At 36.1% G+C, this 21,987-nt stretch overlaps 1 long non-coding RNA gene across 1 annotated transcript in view; it reads left to right on the top strand.

Annotated features, from left to right (window-relative positions):
• The window catches only part of LOC132687859 (uncharacterized), a 167,514-nt gene extending 159,534 nt beyond the window's left edge, over positions 1-7,980 (top strand). The window contains exons 3-5 of the long non-coding RNA XR_013551858.2: positions 4,750-4,879; positions 6,633-6,706; positions 7,549-7,980. This is a non-coding gene — a long non-coding RNA (uncharacterized LOC132687859). The remainder of the gene's footprint in view (positions 1-4,749; positions 4,880-6,632; positions 6,707-7,548) is intronic.
• Positions 7,981-21,987: the final 14,007 nt, after the last annotated feature.

Raw genomic sequence — 21,987 nt, 5'->3', positions numbered from 1 at the left:
AGTTTGCAGTGGTTGCTGATAAATAGACAGTCACATGCACAAATAGCAGACAAATCCCATAAGAATGGCAAATAGTTAATACAATGACTGAAGAGGACATAGTGATGGAAACTGTTCTCCTTCAAATATTGGGGCAGTGGAATTTTTGAACTAATGTATCCCTTAAAGTATCTGATGTAAAAGATGAACGTTTTTTCCGGGGAGGGGGAGTAGGTAGGGAATGCACATATACACATACACAAAATTGTGTAATTTAGAAGTTAACACTGACACCTATGGATCCCAGGACACAAGACTCCACATTTTTTTTCATTTTTTTAACATCTTATTTATTTTTGCAAGACAGAGAGAGAGATAGAGCATGAGCAGGGGAGGGGCAGAGACAGGAGACACAGAATCTGAAGCAGGCTCCAGGCTCTGAGCTGTCAGCACAGAGCCTGACACGGGGCTTGAACCCACGAACTGTGAGATCATGACCTGAGTCAAAGTCGGACACTTAACTAACTGAGGCACCCAGGTGCCCCAAGCCAGGATCCCCAAGCCTCCACATTTTAACAGATAAAAGTAGACACTAAGCCAAAGTGAAGTTGGATTAATTCTCAGCTCTGCCACTATGGCTAAGCGACCTTGAAAATATGACTTAATCTCTCTGAACCTCAATCTTCTTATCTTGAAAAGGGACTTGCTGATCCCTCTGGTAATAGCATAAAAGAAAAATTCAACAAACATTAAAAATTATTTAATTATTATTCCTATAATAGAAGTCCCTAATTTCTATATAATTAATTATCACATATAATTCCTATATGACTGTCAAAATAGAATTAGGAGTTCCACAGTTGAATGAAAAGATAGTTTGCCAGATCATATCACAGTAGCTGACACATCCTACTTCAACAATCTGGGGACAAACTGGGATTTCTAGATATTCAAGTGCAAGTGCTCTCATAGAATGGAATGCTTTTTCATGCCCCTACACAGGTATCTAATGTCAGGGACACTAGAGAACATGTTAGTGCTGATGTTAGGCATTGGTGTTAGCCCCAGGCCTCCCTTGTTTGCAGTGGGAAACTGTAGAGTTCACTCAGCCAGGGAAGGAACTCCAGTTCTGGTGCTTTGTGTCTATTACAGTCAGATGGAGAGGTTGATGGTCTGACTGTTTAACTGGGTTCTGGAGGCACATGCCAGCATTGAGAGTCCGGAAGTATTGTCAAAGGGTGCAAAGAACAGTGTAGGTTGAGAACATTTGTCGAGTCAGCACTATTTTGAATGTCATAAAAGTATATGATTATATGGAATTGCAATTTTTGTGTCCCTGGTAGCTTCAAGATATGAGGTGCGCTAGCAAAGGACAATGTGCTAAGCCGGACTTCTTTGAAGGGGAGAGAGGAAGGGGAAATCCTATCCCTTTGGAATAATTCAGAGATCAAAAAGTTGTCAACCTTCCCTAACATTTTAAGCCATCGAAGATAATGTCAGTTTCTAACAAGGCAAAGACTTAGAAAAACCCACTAAACATCAGTTTATCAACACCTTTGCAGCTTTTGGCTCGCTTTGCATAACTATGTAAGGAGAAAATGAAAATCAGTGGCTAAATCAAGCTCAGCATAAGCCTGAACATTGTTTCCTGCTTGTCATCTCATGAGGGACTTGGCTTTGCTTGCTGTTGCAATCTCGTCCTACCTCCTTGATGGTTTGCAAAGATGAGCTAAGAACGATTGAATTTAATCTGCAATGGCTTCAATCGTGAGGGTCATTGAATGGCTATGTATTTGACATAAAGAACATGAGTAATAAGCATATTTCCATTCATTTCCTATTCCACCATACTATTGGTCTTCCAAAAAAGAAAAAAAAGCATGTTTGAGATTTAAACGACAAGTAACAAATTGATGACATACACTCCTGACTAATTAGACGAAGCCCTCCCTCCATGAGGCTCTTGACCTTTAATAGCCATAATAATATGAGCATTAGATCAATAGCCTGCTATTAGGCATTTGAAGTGTCCCCTTCGCTGTCACTGAATGTGGCAATTAGGATGGGACTTAAGGACAAAAATGTTTAGCTAGTGCTGTTTCATGGACAGAAACCTTTCAAATCTATTCAGCATCACTTCTATCTTTCCTGAGAATGGCTTTACTTAGCTATCAATTCTCTCTTTTCAAAACTTAGTACCTTCTAGTTTGCTTTATTCAGTTAGTCCAGCGTGGCAATAATCGCATACACCGTGTTCTTTTGAAGATACAGTTCAAAGATTTGTTATACAGGTTTGCTTTCCCTCCCTCAAGCTTCTCTCAATGCAATGGGTAGCCACTTTGAGGTTCTTACATTTAGATGGGAAAGCTATGCTGTGAATCTGATCCTGTCCCTAAAACAAAGCCTTTTAGTTGGATTTTTAAAAAATAATTTGAAGCCTCAGAAAAATTGATTTCTCCATTATTTCAGTCTCCTGAATGTACAGAATGTCTATGACCTTTCACTTCCTTTTTTTTAAATGTTTATTTATTTATTTATTTATTTATTTTTGAAAGAAAGAGAGAGAGAGAAAGCAACAAGCAAGTGAGCAGGGGAGGGGCGGAGAGAGGGGGGCAGAGGATCTGAAGCAGGCTTTTTGTGCTGACAGCAGCAAGCCTGATGCAGGGCTCAAACTCCCAAACCTTGAGATCATGACCTGAGCCAAAATGGGCTCAGTTAATAGACTGAACCACCCAGGTGCCCTGTGACCTTCCGCTTCTGCATGGCCCCTGCATGACCCCGCGTATCTCTTTTATATACTACTTTGCTAAGTACTTGCAATAGCAACACATCCGCATTGTTTCCTTTTTGACTTCTTCTGCAGTGAGTGCTGTTGAATAAGGAGGAACGGGATCTGCCTTCCAGTCTATTACAAGCAGAGGTTTTACCAAATGTGTCACTACTGTGTCACATGAATCATTATCTTTTCAGTCTCCAATGCTAGTTAATTTTTCACCAGTCCCATGTTTTAGATTTTAGATTTTATTACGGCCCTCCACTTCCAGTATCAATTTTTGTTCTTTTCAGGTGAGATTAGGCTATGCAGAGGAAAACTCGGGAAGATTCTGCGGCTAAACACATTAAAATTGCATTATGTGTCTTGATCCATGCTACTCCATGTCTAAACAGGTTGGTACAGGGCTCTGCTATACAAAGTCACTTGGTTATTCAGGGAAAACCAAGCTCTGCCAGGTCACAAGTGGGGCACCATCTGAAACATTGGCTTCTTTGGGATTCTCAGCAGAACACAGAGTGTAGGGAATTGACTTTGCTTTTCTGTGCATCAGCCCATAATATGATATATGTCTCTTCTGTTCTTGATCCATTGGTCAGGACTAGTCGTTTGGCCCGCTGTAACTGAAGGAGGGCTGGGCTACATACAGGGCTATTCATTGAGTAGCAGATACCTACCAGACTATAACTAAAACATATTGACCAATGCCTTTGCAACTTTTTCATATGTTTCCTTTGACCTCCCTAGTTTTCATCAGGTGATTATTGCTCCTTCAGTATTTCATTACAATTCTCTCTGAATTTTCAAACTTCCTTATAAGCCTCTTATATCCAATAGGGATTAACTTTCTCTCATTGATTAAAGTCAAAACCTCATCACTCTGACCATTTTAAAAATGTTTTCATATCTATGCTTATGTGAAAATAACTGATAAAAGACAAAATGTTAGATATATGCAGGTAAAAAAAATGGAACAATAGTTTCTAAGCCCTTGAAGCTCAGAAATGACAACGGCTGGAATATAGCATACTCTTTGAAATATGAACAAAAGGAAATGCATATTGAGAATGGTGGCTGATGTTCATGTTAATAATAGATTACAATGTCTTTTTAAAAGTTTTAAACTTTTGCCTGTCAACTAAAAACACTGAAGTAAAATATTAAAGATATAGCCACCTCTACAATCCATACATAATTAATATTTATGACATATATTATGGTCATGGACATGCTATGGATGAATACAGATTTGATTTACAGACTGGTATGTAAAATCTGGGAAACAAATCTTACCATAAAGAGAAGGATATTCACGATAATATTGCCCAGAGCTGGAAGACGACTAAATTTGTTGCCCCAGTTCAGTATCTCAGAGATTGACATGGAAAGAGCACAATAAAAGTTTTAATATTCAGCAGCTTTGAAGAATGAAGTGCTGTGAATGAGCAAGTATTCCAATTAATACATCTACCATCGGTATTATGTGTGAAATACGATTTTTAAAGAATTAGGATAGGATAGAATATAATTTTTGACTAGATAATAGAAATAATTTAATGTTGCTTTGATGATTCAGAAGACACTTAGGGATCGCACAGAATCCACACATAGTCATCACCATTCAGAAGAGATAGGTAAATGCTGAGTAACAGATAACTCCAGTTAATAAAAGATATTGTTTTGGGGGCACCTGGGTGGCTCAGTCGATTGAGCTTCTGACACTTGATTTAGGCTCAGATCATGATCCCATATCAGGCTCTGCATTGAGCATGGAGCCTGCTTGGGAATCTCTCTTTCTCTTCCTCTGCCCCACTTCCCGACTTGCATTCTCTCCCTCTGTCTCTGAAATAAAAGTTTAAAAATAAATAAAAATGAAAGGTAATGTTTTTGGAATAATGCAGGCCATGGTGCTCATTCTAATCCTGTCCCACTCCCCATTTGAAGAAATGAAACGGATTTGTACTCTTCACATGCCCCATGCTTCCTTTTATTCACAGCTTTCTCAAGTACTTCTTTCCACCGGATTTCTGCCTTTTCTTCCCCCACCTTCACCTCATGAAGTTCTGTGCATCGTTCAAGGTCAATTTCTAGCATCAGGCCCTTCAAGATCTTGCTCACATGGGATTGGTGAGTGTCTGTGGTGTTGCAGGTACCATGTCAAAGTGTGAAATAGCAAGATGTCTAAGACAAGGTACTGTACTTCAGGAAACATACAAACCCTCAGAGATCGTTCCAGTATAAGGAGTGAGTCCAGCAGTGGAAGTGTTACAAACACATTCTTCGTTCCTTATTTGAACCGCCAAAGCAGGTGGCTGATGTCCCTCTTTTGACAATAATCTTATTCAGTAATAAAGTACAGTGCAAAGAGAAGCTTTATTAAACTGAATTTTTAATCCAAGATCTTTCACTTACTTGTGGTGACATCAAGCCAAATACTTAAATAGTTCACTTAGTATTTATTTATCTATTTACTTATTTAAATGTTCGTTTTAAGTCTTTTTTTTTTTTCTTTTGAGAAAACTCAAGCAGGGGAGGGGTAAAGAGAGAGGGAGAGAAACAGAGAATCCCAAGCATACTCCATGCTGCCAGTGCAGAGCCCGACACAGGGCTTGAACCCACAAACCGTGGGATCACGACCTGGGCTGAAACCAAGAGTCAGATGCATAACTGACTAAGCCACCCAGGTGCCCCAGTATTTATTTTTTAATATCTAATTGTGGTAAAATACACATAACATAAAATTTACCATCTTAAAAAGGTTTGAGTGTACAGGTCAATAATGTTAAATACATCCACATTATTGTTCATCTAATCCCTAGATCTCTTTTCATCTTGTAATCTTGGTATTTTTTAAAAATTTTTTAATGTTTATTTATTTTTGAGAGAGGCAGACAGACAGAGCATGCGTGTGGGAGAGAGAGAGAGGGAGACACAAAATCCAAAGTAGGCTCCAGGCTCTGAGGTGTCAGCACAGAGCCTGATGTGGGGCTCAAAGTCACAGACCATGAGATCATGACCTGAGCCAAAGTCAAATGCTTAATTGACTGAGCCACCCCTAACCTCAGTATTTTTTTGATGAAAGGAATAAAGACAGTTACAGGCTTGTTCAGGAATTAATAAGATAACATATCTAAAATACCTACTTCAGAACCTAGGACATAGATAATAATGTTCAAAGACAGCTTTCTTTTTCTTTTCTTTTTTTTTTTCTGTACCTCTTCTGTAATGAGACAGCATATTATCTATGTGGAATATCTCAGATATAGATCACATCTAAGGCTTATATAGCATATTGATGTATTATAACAGGTACTTTGTAGATAATCGAAGAGAATGAGTGAGCAGACAAATGTGTAAGAAGAAGGGATGGCTAACAAAAGACAGGCATTTGAAGGATACTCAAATCAGAAATCCCAAACCAGAATTGTTGCCAAAACAGACCAATGAGAAATACATTAAGGGAGGCGGAGGGAAGGCATATTGCATGGATTTTGAAACTGAAGCATGATGAATCAAAAGAAACTGTAGGGCCAGGTCTTAGTTTACTATAACACTTCCCTCAAAACACACACAAACATCATTAAGTCACAGGCTGCCAAGAAGTCCAACAACATCATGCAGTGATACTGATATTCAGATGCAGCTCTGCTTATTCCTAAAACCATCTCATCTCATCCCATTGCCTTTGAAACATTAAATTATATATTATCTTTAAAAAAAAAAAAGGTCACAATCTTGGCTTTTATTTTTTTAGACATTACTGTTAAAGGCATCTGATAGGAATGCTAATAATCACCACCATTTCCCTCTCTACAGAATATTATTAAATATAAAAGAAACAGCAAACACAAGTAATTAATTCTTCCTCTTTCTTTCTTAGTAATACCATTGAAATTAAAGCAGAGAGATGCATTTAGGAAATCTCCTGACTTAAAATGCTTCACAGAACTCCAAGTAAGTCTTACACGTGGGGACTATTCAAGTTCTGTCCAAATTGTTTAATTGTATCTCTGGGCCTTGGCGTATTAAGAAATGTAACAAGGAGGTGGAAATGTATCATAAAATCTGTGTTTTAAAGAAATCTCTAGCTCAGAGTAAATGAAGGGGACTGGGAATCAATTACACTTGGGTATGTAATTTGAATAAATGAAAATGCCAGGATGATTGAAGCTTGTATATTCAGGATGGTAGAATGAGTCTGATAGTTGATGACTGCATTTTAATAATATGAATACAGGAAGAGAACAAAAGAGAGAAAGAGAGAAAAGGAAAGGATAAAATTACTAATACTGTAAATATTTTGAAATGAAGTGGTGTGCAATTGCACAAAAAGATGTTATGAATGAAAAAGCTTGGATTGCCTTGGATGGAAAATGGAAAGCCCACTTGAATTTACGCGGCTAACACAGAAGCATCTAGAAATGAAAATATGACATATTTTAAGTCAGTTTTTAAAGGAGACTTTTTTATACATTAGCATCATGAACAATAGCTTAATCAAAGGTGGACAATAATGCATTATCAAACTAATGGGTCAGTCCATGCAAAATTGAAAAGTAATTATTCCCTATGAATTTATTTTTTATTTAAATCTTCCAAAACTTATAAGACATCATTGACAATATTAGGAATGTGTGTGTGTGTAAATATGTGTGTGTATAACCCCCCCAAATATGTCCATGTACTCACATGCACATACATATGCACAAGTAGTTTTACTTATAAGTTTACTTATTAACATTTATGCATAAATGTTCTTATTAATAAAAGAAACTTTCTTACATTCTTCTTTTGAGACTTAAATGACATCATGCATGTAAAATGCTGAGCAGAACACATGTGATTTGGCAAGACGTCCTTGTGAAGAAAGATAAAGAGGGGATTTGAACATCATGCAGGAGAACATTTCTGAATTACATCAAATGTGGCAATATTACTGTATTTTGAAGCTGCTTAAAAGCATAGAGTTGAACAAAAATCAAAATGACTCCATAAAATCTTCAGTGAGTTTGGATTTTAAACTAAGTGATCTTTTCCCTCTCTTCTGCAAACCTCCCTCACTCCTTTCTTGGCTTTTAGTTTCTGGAACCAGCACCACCCTGAAAACAACTAAGTAGGTTGGCACCATAAACATAATTCTGGTAGAAGCCCACTTGATCCTGGCTTTCCTTATAAAACCCCCTAGCCCCTACCTCTGGACAGGCTTGCAGTTTTTGAAGGTCATAGCCTGTGGCAGCCTCCTTTGTCTTGCAAAGCAACAAAGCTATTGTTTCTCTCTATTCCTAACTCTGTCTCCCTGTAATGTTTTGGTTGTGAAGCAAAGAGATCGGTTTTGGACATTTGAGTGAAATTTATCTCTGGAATTCCTGAAGACCAAGGTCAGAAGAAAATGATCAGGAATCAACTTGTGTCATGGGGTAATAAAAAGAAACATAACACACTGGGTGTTGTATGGAAACCAATTTGACAATAAATTTCATATATTAAAAAAAAAAAAAAGAAACATAACAAACATTTCCTATTGTAAACTGCCTAAAAGTATTTTGTTATATTGGAATGGGGTTTGAATAAGATAATATGATCCATAGTACACTGATGAAAATGCACTTGAAACACATATAATTATACATAAAGCTTAAAGAGAGAAAAGAAACAAACAAATAGCAAAACAGTTATTGGATCATTTCACTCAGATCTAGGGTGGGTTGAGGAGGTGCAAATAATATGGTATTGCACCTAAACCGTAGAGTAACCGAACTGTTTGGGAGAATAATGGACATAGTGAAAGTAGGTTTTTTAACCCTATTTTTAAAATTTATTATTTTAATTAAAAACTCCATAGAAGTAGGCAAAATAAGTTACAATAATGTGATATATATATATATATATATATATATCTTGGCTCATTCTGGCTCACACATATATATCCTGGCTCGCAGCTCTAAACCCTTGGGATTTCCTAAGTGTTGAGATCTACAATAGTGTCTTTGGTTATGTTAATGGAATGACTTCTGGACCCCACCTAAGTATGGGGGCTGGCTGCCAGTGGAGCCAACTGTGTTATTAGAGTTTGAACCTTCAGTCCCACCCCCTAACCTCTGTGGAGGGTAAAGAGGCTGAAGATTGCATTTAATTGCCAATGGTCAGTGGTTCAATCAACCATGCCTATATAATGAAGCTTCCATAAAAACCCAAAATGATGGGACTTAGAGAGTTTCTGGGTTGATGAACACATGAGGATTTGGGGAGAATGGGCACACTTGGAGAGAACATGGAAGTTTGACATTTTTATACCCCACACCTTGCCCATCTGGCTGTTCTTGAGTTATAGCCTTTTATAATAAACCAGTAATCTAGTGAGTAAATGAGTTTTCTGGGTTCTGTGAGCTCCTCTGGCAAGTTAATCAAACTCAAGGAGAAGGTCATGGGAACCTCTGATTTATAGCCAGTCAGTCTGAAGCATAGATAGGTGACAACTTGGGCTTAATGCTGGCATCTGAAGTGGGATGGAGGCAGTCTTCTAGGACTGAGCCCTTAACTTGTGGGATGTGAACCTATCCGTGGGTAGACAGCATCATAATTGAGTTGAACTGTAGGACACTCAGCTTGGTGGTGTGAGGGGAAAACCTTCCTCCCACACACATATTGGAAATTGAGTTCTAGCATTCCCTAAAAGAAGCACAGGGCTAAAGTTTGCAGGGCACACAGAGTATAGTTGCAATAGAGCAAAGCAGGGAGACTCTGCCATGAAAAATTCAGATATTTTTCTGCCAAGAAACCAGTGTTTGGGCAGTATGCTGTAATTTATAATTACAGGTGATAATTCACTAGGGATCAATATGAGGGGTCCTAGAATAAGCAATCTATCTGTTCCTTTTCATTGGCTGTGTGTTTATGAAGATGCACAGATAGAATGATAATAGGAATCTACGATTAAGCCTTGACTTATACTCTGTGGATGTAATGTTCATTATGTATTTGTTCTGTTAATTAAACTGCCACCTTTACACTTAAACTGCCCATAAAATGGGGAGAAGAAGGGCAGGGAAGGATAAGGCGAAGTTTTGCTATGGTAGATATCTTTGTGAGTATTAGAGATATTCTAATATATAGTATCATGGCAGGAATACTTAAAATGAAGATTACATGCAAAGATATTTTTGTATTGTTTCTACCACTTAATTGCTAGAATTTCCTTCATAATGCCCATTGCATTCATAATTATTTATCCAATCAATATTTATTGAGTACCAACTCGACATCCACCCCTGTTGGGGAATTTAGAGATATAACTGTGAGGAAAAAAGAAAAAAAACCCACCTCGTGAGTCTTTCATTCTAAAATGAGATACAGATAGTATAGAAGACAAACACACAAAATACATTGAATGTTAAATGTGGGTAAATACAGGGAAGGTGGGGGACAAGAAGTAACGGAGTATTTAGAAAAGGTTTACTGAAAAGAAAAAAAAAGTCACTTGGGTTAAAACCTGAAAGAAGGGAGAGAATAAGACATGTGGATAGTCAGGAGATAAACATTCTGAGAGGAAATGGAAGATCAAAATCTGCCTACATTGCTATGGAAAAACATTCCATGACAGGTGGGAATGATGTGGTATGTTTTGCTCTCCCCTCTGTCTCCAAAGCCCATCATCGTGTCTGAAGATATTAGGTGTTTTAAATGTATTTGTTGTAATAAAAATGGATTGATATTGAAGAAGACTTCCATGTTGTCAACTCCTATTTTTATCTCAATCTAAACATTACACACTTAGGGAACCTTTACCAACCTTCCTTATTGTGTTGGGTTTTTGGTCATATGAGCTCATAGCAGTGCATGCTCCTCCCTTGGGAGCATGTATCACAATTAGAATTAATTTGATCTGATGAGTGTTTATCAAACTTTACCAGAGACCTGGTTTTACACATCATGATATCTCCAGTGACTAATGTTTGACATATGGCAGGTGCCCAATGAATGTTTGGTGAATGGATGCAGGATAGCAACGTTCTCATGTTTTCCTAAATATTTACATTTTCTGCTCTGAATTATTTATTAGTCAATGAACTTGCATCCAAATTTACACAGAAAATAGAAGTCATCTGATTGGAACTTTTCATCTGAATAGTATCTACATCTGGATCCATCCTCATTTTTTCATTTCATAAAAGTAAGCTTCCATCCATTTTTTTTTCTTCTTTTTTACAGTGATGATGGTCATGTTGATAAATACAGTTTATTTGGCACTTGGAGTGTTCAAGATTATTCTCACTTTTTTTTTTTTAGGAAACTTACATGATCTCTCATATAATTATACACAACACAATTAGCTTTTGAATGTTCTCATTTACCTCTCATAAAAAATAAAATGAAATCCTCATTTAAATCCATACTCCCTTCAGATATCGCTTCAATTATTTTCATCCACAGCAAAACACCTCAAAAGAGGTTAAGGGGTTTAAGGAGAAATCTTTTACTTCTCTAATCTCAGTCCTCTCCAACATGGCTATCACCAGAACAACTCAGATTGAGTCACCAATGACTTTTATGGCATTGAAATAAATGGATATTTTTCCTATATGATCTTACTTGTTTTTTGATACTATGGTTTCTTACCAAGAGTGATGAAACTTCCTCTTCCCTGCCTTCTGTAACAGAAAACTCTTAGTTTTTCTCCTATCCCTCAAGACCCTTCTTCTCTGACTACTTTGCACCTATCAACCTGACAATTAAATGTTGGAATGCTTCAGGCAGGATGCCAGTCCGTGAAAATTTGTTCTTCTCTAAGTGCTCCTCAAAATAAATTTTACCCATATCCACTTTAAGGTCATATTTATATATGAATGGATAACACAATTCTATTCTTTATCCATTCTTCTTCTTCTTCTTTTTTTAATGTTTAGTTGTTTTTGAAAGAGAGAGAGAGAGAGAGAGCACTTGTGTGTGCACAAGTGAGGGAGGGGCAAAGAGAGGGAGACAGAGGATCTGAAGCAAGCTCTGCCCTGACAGCAGCTTCAGTGCAGCCAGCCTGATGTGGGGCTCGAACTTACAGAACTCATGAACCATAGTCATGACCTGAGCCAAAGTCAGACACTCAAACCACTGAGCCACCCAGTCTTTTCTTTTGAGATCTAGACTCTTACTTCAAAGTTTCTATTTAACATCCCCACGAAGATGGCTTGATGGCACCTTAAACTTAACATGCCCAAAAGCAAACTCATATTTTTATAACCGGAACTTGGCCTATTCTCAACATTTCCTGTCTCACTGAATAGTAGCATTATCCAACTAGTCATTGGACATGGAAGCCTAGGCATAATTAGTAAGATCTTCATTTTCCTTACCACATCTTCTAATATTACTTTCAAAGCTCACCTTGAATTTATCTATTTCTCTGTATCTATACCAAGGTAATTAACGATATCTCTTGAATGAAAGGATGAAATATCCTATAAACCATTTTTTTCTACTTTCTTCAAATATATATTATAAATCACAGAATAAGTGATATTTTATTGAAAATTGTATCATCATTCCCCATTTAACACACATCAGTGATTTCCCATTCATTGCTCTGAGCATAAAGACAAAGTTCCTTAATATGCTTAACAAGCTTTGCAGAGTGTGGGTCCTACCTTATATTATTGCACCATTCCATAATCCACATTCTCACTGAATTCCACCTTTCACCATGTTAGCCTTCTTTCATGTATTTTGACCTTTATGAACCTTTGTGCATACACTTCTAAGTGCTTGAAACCTTTTACTTTCTTCACTGTGGTAGATGCTTACATGGTGGTCACACATAAACCAAGCAGCTGGAATTGATATCCTTTTGCAGCTCTTCCCACACTGACTCTGGATTAGCCAAGTAACTTGCTTTGACCAAATAGACATTAGCAAGCTAAGGCCTAATAAGTTCTTGTACATTAGTGTTGGTCCTCTTAGGACATTCTCTGGGGAGGATAGCCATCATGGTGTAAACAAGCTTGGACTAGGCTATTGAATTGTAAGACACCAATTAGAGAATGAGAAAGAGGTTACATGAAAGGGTATTGATGCAACTGACTTGTGAGTGAAGGTTTCTTAGACCATTTATTTCAATGTAGGTGCCAACCAAATGTAGCTATTTATTGGAGACATTAATTGGTTGTCTCCAATAAATATCATGTAGAACAAACAAACTCTACAGTCATGATTCTTAATGATAAGAATCACACAAAAAACAACTATTTTGTGAGCCACTAAAATTTATTTTGATTGGGGACCAAGGGGAAATATATGGCTGTTACAAAAACAGTAATAACTGATATTTACCTAGTTAACTCATACTTGTTTTTCATGGCTAAACTTAATCAGCAAAGCCTTCCCTGCATTATTAGACAGTTAAATAATAATAATAATCAGTGCTAACTCAGTATTTACTATATACATGGCACTATTCCAAGTACTCTCCATGTAGTAACTCATTTAATCTTTGAAATAGTGGGTGGTACTAACATCAAAATAGTAATAGGTAGCAACATCAGCTCCTATTTTACGCACATGATAAAGTGAAAAACAAAACTAAACATTAGCTCCCTATTAACTCCTGCTTATAACCCTCACTGTTACAGGAAATTCCTTACTATCACAGCACTTCTAACAGTTCTAGTTATATATGTAATTACATGATTATTCAGTTAATTTACTAATGTACCAAAGAGGATGGGAGCCATGACTGTCTTTCCTCTTTCCATTTTATCATCATGACCAATATGTGTGGGGTTTATAGAATATTATTTTAGTTGAGTGATTCAATGTTTACATTGATATTTGGGTGATTAACTCTCAGGCATGGTATCCCAGATATTTCCTGACATCTACTTGATCCCTAACATGTCATAAAGTATGATTTTATGTGACAATGTGTATTATCATTATGGCAATATGGAAGAATTTTTTTTTTAATCCTGAAATATGTTCTGTTGCAAAATACCTAGAATTGGTACTTGAAACATAACAAATATCTTTTTACTTGCATGCTTAGGTTTACAAAAAAAAAAAAAAAAAAAAAAAGGAATACAGAATAAAGAAAGAAGAAATAAAAACATATCCAGAGATAAGCTGATGGAGATGCTGTAACTTCCCTGGGAGCATTTCACCATCTTTTTTTTCTTTCTTTTTTCTTTTAACAGCTTTGCTGAGGTATACCTGATATACAAAGAATTACACATATTTAATGTGTACACTTTGATGAGTTGGGACATATGCCAACACCACAATCAAGACAGTAATCACATTCCACCCCATCAACAGATGAATGAATGGCTAAAGAATGGGTAAAGACAAGGTGGTATACAATGGGATATTCTTTAGCATCTCACCATCTTGACAAACAAAATGTTGATTATAGTGGTTACGAGGGTGTCAAGAGATAAATCCATGGAACTGCACAAGATGTGGAGTGGAACCAATAACCCTGTATGAAGATAGCACTCAGGAACTTTGGTGAAGGTGTAATGTTAGAAATCTCTACCTAACAGTAGAAAGACACAGGAAGTTTGACTATCTCAGCATGACTGTCAATCAGACTGTCAGAAAATACTATCTCCCCGGGAAATCTAAAGTCACTTGTCTCCTCATCCCTGGACTCTGTGTTTTAATTTACTCTCTGGAAGATACGGGTAACTTCACACTAGTAAATGGCCATATGGTAGTAGAAGCACTGCAGTAACAGACACAACTATCCTCTAGAACATATCGCCAGTGAAGAGTGAAGAACATTCCCAGATGAAGTGCCTCTAAATGTGAGCTCACAATAAAACATTTGAAAAATACATCGTGCTTATCAGAAGCAGTAAATAACAGAATTAGGTAGAGTAATACAAAATATTTTTTTAAATAACGAAAGACATAAAAAAGATACAGAAACTTAACAAATGTCAAATGGTATGTAAAATGAGAACAGATTAGAACAACAAACAGAAAAAAATAGAAATTCTACAAATGCAAGTTATACTCACTGGAATCAGGAAGCACAATATATGATTGAAAGAGCAGGTCGGATCTAGCTGCAAGGATTGCTGAGCTGTAAGATGGGTACTAAAAAACTACCAAGGATACAGCTCTCAGGGAATCAGAAAGAGATAATATGAGAGAACAATTAAAAAGAGATACATCATAAATTATAACTCCATTAATAATTCTAGGGGATAATAGGAAAAATCGGAAAGATGCAATATTTTTGGAGGTTATTTCTGAGAATTTTCCGTAATTAAAAAAATTAAATGAATCCTCTGATTTAGGAAATACAGACAACTTAAGCAGGATAAATAAATCCACATGTAGGCATATCATAGTTAAGAATAATGGCAAAGGCAAATATAAGATCCCAGAGCCTTGGGTGAAAAAAAGATAGACTACTTGCCAAGAAGACCATGTGATTGTTCAGTAATTTTTCAGAAAGCTAGAAGAGGGCGTAATGCTACCTTCCAAATATACTAAGAGAAAATAACTGTTTGACCACAATGGTGAAAACAGTTGATCCATCATACGAAAAGATTTTGAAATAAAGATATTTTCAAACAAAAATAAGCTCCAAATTTTACCACTCACAGTCTTTCAAACAAATTTAAAAGAGATTCTTTGAGGAAGCAAACAAACAAGGAACCATAGGAGGAACTGAACCATGAGGAGGAATGGTGGGCAGAGACACTATTTATTTATTTATAAATAAATCTAAACAAAAATTAATGATACAAAATATTGTAATAATGTGTATGTTGTTGCCAGGGGAAAAACCAAGGTAGAGTGAAAACACCAGACAGAAATCAGGCAAGACAGAATATGGATCAGATATAAAGTATTTCTAATTCCTTCAATTGTGCTAGAAGAGAGAATGAATAAACTTTTAATTATGCTTACTAGATTTTTAAAGCTAACTTTGAAAGAAGAGAAATAAAATGTATATTCTTTACTTCCCAAGGTAGAAAAAAGAGGAATTTTTTTAAAAAACACTCAATTTTCTATTTTATTTATTGGTTTTTATTTTTGTTATTATTATTTTTTATTTGAGAGAGAGAGAGAGTACAAGCTGGGGAGAGTGGCAGAGGGGGAGAGAGAGAGAGAGAGAGAGAGAGAGAGAGAGACTCTTAAGCAGGCTCCACACTCAGCGTGAAGCCCGATGTGGGCTCGATACCATGACCCTGGAATCATGACCTGAGACAAAATGAAGAGTCAGATGCTCAACCGACTGAGGCACCCAGGCTCCCCAAAACACTCAATTGAGGAGAGCATCTGTTGGGATGCGCACTAGGTGCTGTATGGAAACCAATTTGACAATAAATTTCATATTATAAATAAATAAATAAATAATAAAAACAGAAAAAAAGATAAAGTAAAAAAATCCATGGAGAAAAATCAGGGTTAATGAATCACAGAACATGAAAACAGTCCTAATGTATTAGTAAATGATAACTTTAAACAGATTAATCTCTTTGGGTAAGAGTGAACATATTGATTAAAAACATATCCAACACTATACACTTTGGAAGACATATCCTAAAACACACAGACATAGAAAATATTCTTAAAATAGACCCCCCCTCCCCCAAAGTGTAAGCAGACATCAACTACTCAAAAGAGTAACATTCAGTGTTTTGAAGTAACCCTACCTACCAGCAGGTAAAAATTACTTCATATCCACTGTGACCTTATTAGTCCTTGCACTATGCAATGTATTTGAAGCCTTGTCTTTAAAAGTGCGTATTTTATTCCTGTGTTTATTTGTTTCTTCATATAAAATACTGCATTTCCTCAAACTCTTCCCTGCTTTATTTTTTTTCCCACCTGAGATACTGTTTTATTTACTTGTTTACTATCTATCTCACTCTGGTAGAATGGAAGCTCTAAGAGGTCAGAAGTTTCTGTCTGGTTAATTTATTGCTGTATCTCTGGCGCCCAGAAGAGTGTCTGGCAGAAATTAGGTATTCAACAAATTTACATTAATATGATTATTGGCTAATCTGCAAAGCTGGTCACCTGTAATAAATCATTTCTAGATGATAAAATCCCTATTATGCAAATTTATGTATACTCAATCTTTGGAGCACAACTAATTTCTGAGTGAGCCACTGCCTGCATTACAGACTTTAGACATTCATAAAGGAATGATGGAAGGAAATGAGAGCAATCTGCCTGAGTTTGTATATTCCCCCGTTATTCTGTGTTAATTACTTGCAGAGATGCAGTTCTGAACTCTTAGCTGCTAAGACATTTCTAAAGAGAAAGGACATCTTGATAATATAAAAAGAAGAAGCCAGTTGTTGCTTTAGGTATGAGGAATACAGTATATGTTACCACAGTTACTGTAATTCAATTCCTTTAGGTTTTAATAAGCATTACTTTGCAAGAGTGTTGAAATTTGCAAATATTACTCTGACACTTAAAAATCTGGAACATCTAAAATATTTTAGGCAACTCTAATAAAACTGGAATCCAGACAATAAGTAGGGCACTGATAAAACGTCTCCACAATTCTAGCTCTTCTTTAGATTTAATATACCTTGTTCAGTTCTGCACTGCTTCATCTCATTGACACTCTTTGTATATTCAACCCCTGTGCTAGGATATCTAGTGGAGATTAAAATCCAAATGTAATATATTTTAGGAGATATTCCTAACCAAGATCCCACAGCTGCATAAATTAAAGCTCATAAACCATGCCATACATCTTTTATATATAAGCTATCTTTATCTCAATACAATTAAACCATTAACTCAAAATAAATTGTGTTTGATTTTATCATTTGGACCTATAGACAATTATGTATATGTATAACTATTAATTTAGTTACGCACTTTTCTTACCCATTTATTTGTTTATTATATTTTTTATTGGCAAAATGGAGATTAAAAAGTGCATTCAGTGGCTCATTGGCCAACTGTCTCATTTTAACATGCTGTCAGGGGAATATTTAAAACAGTAATAGTGTGAAGTCTACATTTTCTGTTGGTCCTGACTAGTTTACTTTCCTTTTACTTTAAGAAATAACTATTTGAGGAACGCCAGGGTGGCTCAGTTAAGTGTTCAACTCTTGATTTTGTCTCAGGTCATGATCTCAAGGTTTTTGTGGGTTCAAGCTCCATGCTAACAGCATGAAGCCTGCTAGGGATTCTCTGTCTTCTCTCTCTGCCCCTTCCCTGCTCATGCTCTTTCCCTCTTTCTTTCTGTCTCCTCAAAATAAATAAATAAACTTTAAAAATCATAACAGAAATAGCCACTTGATTTTTTGTTGTGGACTCACCTACCTCTACTCTGGTTTCACAGTACAGGATGGGTGAGTCTCACCCTCTGGCCACAAAGAAACTGAGCCAGTTGGAGAACTAGCATCCTTGTTATGTGATTGATTCAAAGGTGACCACTTGACTCCAGATGGGTCAATAAAAGCCATTCACCTACTTTTGCTAGAAATATTTGGAAGAGGAAGTTCTGTTTCTACTCAGATTATTAATATAAAAAGAGGTAGTTCTGTTGTTGTCAATGGCAATGTTTGCAGAAATCTACCTGAGAATGATTGCAACACAAATAAAAACAGAATTAAGAGATGGAGAAATACTGGTAGCTTTCCTTTCTCTTTGATTCACCTACACCATCCCAATTTCTACTCCTCTAACACGAAAGACATGGTCCTTCTTCAGGGCCTCAGGGCCTTTGCACTTGCCAGTCCTCTGTCTATAATGCTATTCCACTAGATATCCATATGGCTATTCTCTCACTCCAGTCAGGTCTTTATTATTATTATTATTATTATTATTATTATTATTATTTTAAATGTTTATTTATTTATTTTGAGAGAGAGGGAGAGTGTCTGCAGGAGGAGCGAGAGAGAGAATCCCAAGCAGGCTCTGAGCTGCCGTGGCAGAGCCTGACACAGGGCTTGATCTCATGAACTTCAGATCATGACCTGAGCTGAAATCAAGAGTTGGATGCTTAACTGACTGAGTCACCCAGGTGTCCTTGTCAGGTTTTTATTTATATATAAAGTTATCAGTAAAGTCTTCCTGACTGACTGCAGCTGTCACATGTTCTCACTTTTCCTGCCCCTTTTTACATAGCATTTATCCTTATATAACAAATCATGGATGTTATTGTTATTATTGTGTTATTGGTTTGTTTTAGTCGTGTTAATGATCTGTTTCACTCAGTGGAATGAAAACTACTTGACAGCAAAACATATCTATCTTTAATGAACCAAATAAAACACTTAAGTTATGTTTAAAAGGAAATAGATTATACAATTTGCAAAAAAAAAAAGTGATTATGTTTTATTCATAAGGGACTTGCAAATTAGGGTCATTGACATAGACAACTCAAAAGAGAAGTTTTTATATACTGTTGCACAAGGCATAGTGGGTAAGTATGGTGTCAGAAGGGGGCTGAGTTCTATTGGTAATATGCATACACACAAGCACGGAAGAAATTATGAGCCGTCTGAATAATTACATTAGTGTGCCACTCCTGTGTCACTTTTACGGTGAGGGGATGGATTTTTTGGTATTACCGCTGTAAGTTTATCTACTGAGGTCTTCTCTTGAGTAGCACGACTGAAATGCATACCCTTTATATGATGATATTTAGATGATATGGTGATATTTAGAGTCTCAGAGAATTGCTGGAGGAGTTTTACAGCACTATCTTGATTATAGTCTCAATGAAATTATACCGGACTATAGGCTAATTTAATTCTAAATTTACACAATAATGGTATTTAGCAGTTTTGAGTGAGTCAATGAATGATTGAATAAATCAATATATGAATATATAAATTTGTATACTCTCATGGTTTAATGTTACATTAATGAAAACAAAATAAAGCCAACACTAATGGCGTGTCTGAGAGTAAGGGCTATTGATGTCTTGGTATATTTTCAGAGGCATCACTATTCTTCTCTGGTCATCTTTAAACTTATTTCTTTAACATAGAAATTGCATTCATATTTTAACATAAAATGTTTTTCAGTAAGTCGTAATCTTTCTATGATAAGAAACCAGGAGCAAGAATAGCATGTCTTTGTATACTAACATATTGAATACCTCACAAAATGAAGGACTAATTTTCAGTTAGCCTCATGATATGTCATGCAATCCTTGAAATGCATATTTTTATTCTCTTGGAATTATTTCCCTTGGTTCTAAAAGCAGAATGTGATAAGTTTTACATACAACTTCTTCTAACTCTTAAATCCACATGGTTTTTCAAATACAATCTAAAATATAGGTAGTGGAATGCTTCTTTCAGGAAAAATATTTTCAGAGAAAGAATAAAGAACTTAAGTCTGTAATATAAAGGGAATGAATTGGAAATCATGCAAGGTTTTGTTTGTTTCAATTTGTTTTGTTTCCTTTTTAATAACCTATGTTGAACATTATCCCAACAGAATATTTCTATAATATTACTACTTTGAAAATTTCCGATGGAGTTGTTTACCTTTGAGAATGAATTCTAAATCAATTGACTAAGCATAGAATCAATGTACAAATACACACACACACATACATACAAACATAATCGAGTGCTGTGTTTCTTCAAATGAATGTACACATGAATCACTTGGGAATCTCATTAAATGCAGATTCTGGTTTGGTACGTCTGGGTCAGGACCTGGATTCTGCATCTCTAACAACTTCCCAAATGATCCGTGTAGCACACTTTGAACAACAGGGTTTATGTGGCTAACTACAAGCCCCAATATGTTTTCAGCTCAAAGTTATTTATATGATTTCTCCATTGTTCTCTTCTTTTTAATATTATTAAGAAAAAGCTTAAGATGTCTTGTTTTCTAATCATCTTACTATTCTTCCATGATTGATATTTTTCTTATGAAGACAATAATAAGATTCTTTATCTTGAAACCCTAAACTTTCTTCCAGCCATGTCTGGATATATATATATTTTTTTTTTAATGTTTTATTTATTTTTTGAGAGAGAAAGAGAGAAAGACAGAGCATGAGGAGGGTGGGGCAGAGAGAGAGCGAGACACAGAATCCGAAGCAGTCTCCAGGCTCTGAGCTGTCAACACAGAACCTAGTGTGGTGCTTGAATCCACAAACTGTGAGATCGTGACATGAGCCAAAGTCAGACACCTAACCGACTGAGTCACTCAGGCTCCCTTGGATATACTTTTAAATAACTCTACCTGTTGGTCAAATAGACTTCTATTTTCCTCAATACCTTTGGTATATTTTTTCTCAATAGTTTGCAATCTCACTGGATTGCCAGGTGCTGTCTTCCATGTGGTTTGGTATTTCTTCGTTTATTATTAATTTTTTCCCTGAGTTCTAGGAGAATTATAGAAATATAACTGGTGAATCTTTCACCATTCTGAAATGTAATTTGTATTTTATCCCTGCTCTCTTAGTTTCTTCCTTGTAATTACCCTAGTAAGTGGACTTGTATTGGTTCATTTTCAATAGATTCTTTTTCATAAATATATGATTAAGCTAAAAGGACACATTTATATTTATTATTCACTCACTGGATACCCCTACGCTTTAACAGCTTAAGGGATGATTCCACAGGCAAAACCATTGAAATCCTGGGTTTCCTTGCTAGGTAGCCTCATTTTTTACCCTTATAATACCTTTGCTAGTTGAAGCTACTGCCACCAAATCTTCTGTTTGTTATAATTCCTGACTCCTGAAGGAGACCTACTTTTGCAGCCTCCGATTAATAAAACTTTCAAATCAGGAGATAGTGCCAATCCCTGGATTCTTCATTTGCTTTGACTGCTACTTTGAAGAGTAGTTCCATAGTCGTGACTTTCACATTCATTTAGCGATCATAGCATGAAATGAAACCATATAGTGAATAATTATGAGGGGCTCATGAAGTTTTACAGAAACTTACTCTATCCTTCCTATGTAGCTGGGGCTTTGATCAGTTCAACATTTAATTCTTCCCTGTTGCTATCATTTGTTGTAAATATTTCTCAAAATTCTAATAAATAGGCTGCACCCTCCCTGGTTTCCATTTGGACCAATTAAATAAATAAATAAATAAATAAATAATCAATCCCCCACTTTTATATTTTATATCATAATCTTGAGAACCTGGAAAGAAGGCTGAGAAGCTCACGTGCATTTGTCCATTTTAGTATGAAGTTCTGTACTGTTCCATGCAGGAATGTACTAGAGTACCAAACATCCTATGAAGATTTATCCAATTCTTAAGGACATGGGTCTAGCGGTGGGG

The sequence above is a fragment of the Panthera onca genome, chromosome E1 (genome assembly GCF_046562875.1).
Source record: "Panthera onca isolate mPanOnc1 chromosome E1, mPanOnc1 haplotype 2, whole genome shotgun sequence".
NCBI lineage: Eukaryota > Metazoa > Chordata > Mammalia > Carnivora > Felidae > Panthera > Panthera onca.
This window is presented reverse-complemented; position numbering and strand designations above follow the sequence as displayed.